The sequence below is a fragment of the Panulirus ornatus genome, chromosome 58, assembly GCF_036320965.1.
Source record: "Panulirus ornatus isolate Po-2019 chromosome 58, ASM3632096v1, whole genome shotgun sequence".
Lineage (NCBI taxonomy): Eukaryota > Metazoa > Arthropoda > Malacostraca > Decapoda > Palinuridae > Panulirus > Panulirus ornatus.
Genome location: NC_092281.1, coordinates 27,631,763 through 27,637,762, shown reverse-complemented (window position 1 = coordinate 27,637,762; position 6,000 = coordinate 27,631,763).

The window sequence follows — 6,000 nt, the reverse complement described above, 5'->3', positions numbered from 1 at the left end:
ACAGATCAAGTATTAAGAGTAGTCACAGCGATCGGGAGGTAATGTGCTCTTAATCGATGAGAATGGAAAACGTGAGGGCTTCAATCCCTCCACCATCCATATAGCAGGAATTCAACCACCCCGTGTGGTGAACGTTGAAATCCCCAAGGTAGAGGTTATCTGCTTGCGGGTGACAGGACGCCACAGTCTCAGGGCAGGAGTTTGGGTAGTCGAAGAAAGATATTAGATTTATAGAACTAAGAGAGTAATATTATTACCTAAACAGAGGAAAAGTGTGGTAGTTGGGAGACGGGCCTTGAGCCACATAACATTAAAGTTTGGGGACTCGAGGTTCTTGAGAAGTGCAACACGAGTGTTGATGTTGGAATAAGCACAAACCACCTTTCAGCCGGAAATATGAGTGATTATAGTTGGATACGAAAAAGGGACAAGTGAGAACATCATTAAAGCGAGAAGTAAGATATTAGGAGAGGTACTAGACTGATGGCGTTCAACAGAGGAGAGACCACAAATGTTGGTATGGTGAATAGAAAAAGAGGAATGTTTAACAGAGAGGGAAAGGTCGCTGGAGGGGCGGGTGCTACTACTGTCAGAGCCCTCCCTCTCATTGGCAATAGAATCAGGCGGAAACCCAGAGATTTTTAGCAACACATGGTGTCGGGGACCATAGATTTGGACTCGTCTTATTATACTTAAGAATATCTGAGTGAACAGGAGTTGGCAAGAGTGTTTACGTTAAAAAATAAGCAAGGTGTGAATAGGCGTTATGGTGTTTGTAAGAAGATGGAAGGGCTAGCCCAATAGTCCCATTTTGATAGAAAACAAGACCAGTAATCCTAGCATGGAGGGTGTAAGATGGGTCCGGGCATGACTTAACGTACCTCAGTCAGGACGGTAGTACCACCTTCAGTAGCTGCTGTCATTAGCCAACTATTACCCGTGATGGGTTGTTCCAAGGATAGGGATCACGAGTTAGCTCTAGGTATTTGGAGGTGCCAATACACCCATATGAGCCCTCCCTCTCACTGTTAGTAGTTATACAAGAAATTGTAGTCAGAGTATGCCTTAAATTTGAATGGGTCTTGGGATGGGCCATCACTCTACTGCTTAAGCCCTCCCTCTTGCTGGCAGCAGATTCACACAATTGAGTGTACAGTATATTTAAAGGTGAACACTTCGTAAGAAAAATTATAAATGTGTCACATGGGTATGGGTGTGCCACCCACATCCCACTCACTCTCCGTCATGCATCGGAGTTCATACACACACTCCTTAATACACATGCACTATATACAGTAAATTAACATGAATGCAAGACATTATTGGAATATTTATATGCAGTTATGGTTTTGTCTTTCTCAAAGGAAATCAAAGGAAATAATTTAGTAAGACTTGTCTTTTGGACAAGACAAAGAATCCCTAAGTATCCTCTACAATTTATCCACTCCACTCAAAAAAAGAAATGCCTCTCTTGCCTGGTCACACACCCTTTTTAAAAGCGAATATAACAAAGTTGCACCCACGCAAAACAGAGTACTGGACTGAAACAGTACTTGACTGCTCAACACAACTAGTGCTCACACATCAGCCATCCTCCCACTCACAGTGCACACCACAGTGACTGACGTAAAAACTGCACATTCTTAACATCACCCACTGCCCAATCCAACTGTTTATATATATATATATATATATATATATATATATATATATATATATATATATATATATATATATTATATATATATATTTATTTATTTATTTATTTATTTTGCTTTGTCGCTGTCTCCCGCGTTAGCGAGGTAGCGCAAGGAAACAGACGAAAGAATGGCCCAACCCACCCACATACACATGTATATACATACACGTCCACACACGCAAATATACATACCTATACATCTCAGCGTATACGTATATATACACACAGACATATACATATGTATACACATGTACATAATTCACAGTCTGCCTTTATTCATTCCCATCGCCACCCCGCCACACATGAAATAAAAACCCCCTCCCTCCTTATGTGCGCGAGGTAGCGCGAGGAAAAGACAACAAAGGGCACATTCGTTCACACTTAGTCTCTAGCTGTCATGTAATAATGCACAGAAACCACAGCTCCCTTCCCACATCCAGGCCCCACAGAACTTTCCATGGTTTACACCAGATGCTTCACATTCCGTGGTTCAATCCATTGACGGCACGTCGACCCCAGTATACCACATCGTTCCCATTCACTCTATTCCTTGCACGCCTTTCACCCTCCTGCATGTTCAGGCCCCGATCACTCAAAATCTTTTTCACTCCATCTTTCCACCTCCAATTTGGTGTCCCACTTCTCCTCGTTCCCTCCATTTTTGACACATATATCGTCTTGGTCAATCTTTCCTCACTCATTCTCTCCATGTAACCAAATCATTTCAAAACGTCCTCTTCTGCTCTCTCAACCACACTCTATTTATTACCACACATCTCTCTTACCCCATTATTACTTACTCGATCAAACCACCTCACACCACATATTGTCCTCAGACATCTCATTTCCAGCACATCCATCCTCCTCTGCACAACTCTAATCCATTGCCCACATCTCGCAACCATATAACATTGTAGGAACAACTATTCCTTCAAACATACCCATTTTTGCTTTCCGAGATAGTGTTCTTGACCTCCACACATTCTTCAACGCTCCCAGAACTTTCGCCCCCTCCCCCACCCTATGATGCACTTCCGCTTCCATGGTTCCATCCGCTGCCAAATTCACTCGCAGATATCTAAAGCACTTCACTTCCTCCAGTTTTTCTCCATTCAAACTTACCTCCCAATTGACTTGACCCTCAACCCTACTGTACCTAATAACCTTGCTCTTATTTACATTTACTCTCAACTTTCTTCTTTCACACACTTTACCAAACTCGGTCTCCAGCTTCTGCAGTTTCTCACATGAATCAGCCACCAGTGCTGTATTATCAGCGAACAACAACTAACTCGCTTCCCAAACTCTCTCATCCACAACAGACTGCATACTTGCCCATCTTTCCAAAACTCTTACATTCACCTCCCTAACAACCCCATTCATAAACAAATTAAACAGCCATGGAGACATCACACAACCCTGCCACATACCTACATTCACTGAGAACCAATCACTTTCCTCTCTACATACACTTACACATGCCTTACATCCTCGATAAAAACTTTTCACTGCTTCTAACAACTTGCCTCCCACACCATATATTCTTAATACCTTCCACAGAGCATCTCTATCAACTCTATCATATACCTTCTACATACAAATCCATTTGCTTTTCTAAGTATTTTTTGCATACATTCTTCAAAGCAAACACCTGATCCACACATCCTCTACCACTTCTGAAACCACACAGCTCCTCCCCAATCTGATGCTCTGTACATGCCTTCACCCTCTCAATCAATACCCTCCCATATAATTTCCCAGGAATACTCAACAAACTTTTACCTCTGTAATTTGAGCACTCGCTTTTATCCCCTTTGCCTTTGTACAGTGGCATTATGCAAGCATTCTGCCAATCCTCAGGCACCTCACCATGAATCATACATACATTAAATAACCTTACCAACCAGTCAACAATACAGTCACCCCTTTTATAATGAATTCCACTGCAATACCATCCAAATCTGCTGCCTTGCCGGCTTTCATCTTTCGCAGAGCTTTTATTACCTCTTCTCTGTTTACCAAATCATTTTCCCTAACCCTCTCACTTTGCACACCACCTCAACCAAAACACCCTATATCTTCCACTCTATCATCAAACACATTCAACAAACCTTCAAAATACTCACTCCATCTCCTTCTCACATCACCACTACTTGTTATCACCTCCCCATCAGCCCCCTTCACTTAAGTTCCCATTTGTTCCCTTGTCTTACAAACTTTATTTACCCCCTTCCAAAACATCTTTTTATTCTCCCTAAAATTGTATGATACTCTTTCACCCCAACTCTCACTTGCCCTCTTTTTCACCTCTTGCACCTTTCTCTTGCCCTCCTGCCTCTTTCTTTTATACATCTCCCAGTCATTTGCATGATTTCCCTGCAAAAATCATCCAAATGCCTATCTCTTCTCTTTCACTAATAATCTTACTTCTTCATCCCACTCACTACCCTTTCTAATCTGCCCACCTCCCATGCTTCTCATGCCACAAGCATCTTTTGTGCAAGCCATCACTGCTTCCCTAAATACATCCCATTCCTCCCCCACTCCCCTTACGTATTTTGTTCTCACCTTTTTCCATTCTGTATTGAATCTCTCCTGGTACTTCCTCACACAAGTCTCCTTCCGAAGCTCACTTACTGTCCACTCTTTTCACCCCAACATTCTCTCTTCTTTTCTGAAAACTTCTACAAATCTTCACCTTCGCCTCCACAAGATAATGATCAGACATACCTCCAGTTGCACCTCTCAGCACATTAACATCCAAAAGTCTCTCTTTCGCGCGCCTATTAACACGTAATCCAATAACGCTCTCTGGCTATCTCTCATACTTGCATACATATACTTATGTATATATATCTTTTTAAACCAGGTATTCCCAATCACCAGTCCTTTATCAGCACATATATCTACAAGCTCTTCACCATTTCCATTTACAACACTGAACACCCCATGTATACCAGTTATTCCCTCAACTGCCACATTAATCACCTTTTCATTCAAATCACCCATCACTATAACCAGGTCTCGTGCATCAAAACTACTAACACACTGGCTCAGCTGCTCCCAAAACACTTGCCTCTCATGATCTTTCTTCTCATGCCCAGGTGCATATGCACCAATAATCACCGATCCTACCTCTCCCCATCTACTTTCAGTTTTACCCATATCAATCTAGACTTTACTTTCTTACACTCTATCACATACTCCCACCACTCCTGTTTCAGGAGTAGCGCTACTCCTTCCCTTGCTCTTGTCCTCTCACTAACCCCTGACTTTACTCCCAAGACATTTCCAAACCACTCTTCCTCTTTATCCTTGAGCTTCGTTTCACTCATAGCCAAAACATCCAGGTTTCTTTCTCCAAACATACTACCTCTCTCTCCTTTTTTCTCATTTTGGTTACATCCACACACATTTAGACACCCCAATCTGAGTCTACGAGGAGGATGAGCACTCCCCGCGTGACTCCTTCTTCTGTTTCCCCTTTTAGAAAGTTAAAATACAAGGAGGGGAGGGTTTCCAGCCTCCTGCTCCCATCCCCTTTAGTCGCCTTCTATGACACATGAGGAATGCGTGGGAAGTATTCTTTCTCCCCTATCCTCAGGGATAGTTAACGCTCAGGGAGACTATTCACTTAATTGTGGAATCATACTTATTGTTCTTAAAAGTTATAACTCATTGAAATTTTACTCTTTTTACATATTAACATTTTTTAGTGGTTTGAGCTGTGTGACAGGAGATGTATGGATATATAAGCAAAAGTCATTGACGGTATTAAAGTCTAGCTATTCATATTTTTATTTAAGATTCCAAAAAATTTTGAAAGTTTAAAAACCATATGACACCATGGGGAGCCCATTCAAGTTTTACCTCCATACTATATCGGGGAATTTCACCATTTCTATTAATAACACAGAATGCCCCATGCACCCCAATTATACCTTTAACTTCCACGTTAGTTACCTTCGGATCTAAATCACCCATCACTAATAACCAGTATCGTATATCAAAACTGCTGACAAACTCACTCAGCTGCTCCCATGACACATGCCTCTCATGATCTCGTGGCCAGGTGCATAAGCACCAATAATCACCCATCTCTTGCCATCCACTTTCAGTTTTACCCACATCAATATAGAATTTACTTCCTTACACTCTGTCATACACACCCACAGCTCCTGCTGTAGGAGTAGTGCTACTCCTTCCTTATCTCTTGTCCTTTGACCAACCCCTGACTTTACTCCTAAGACATTTCCAAACCATTCTTCCCCTTTACCCTTGAGCTTTGTTTCCTCTAACTT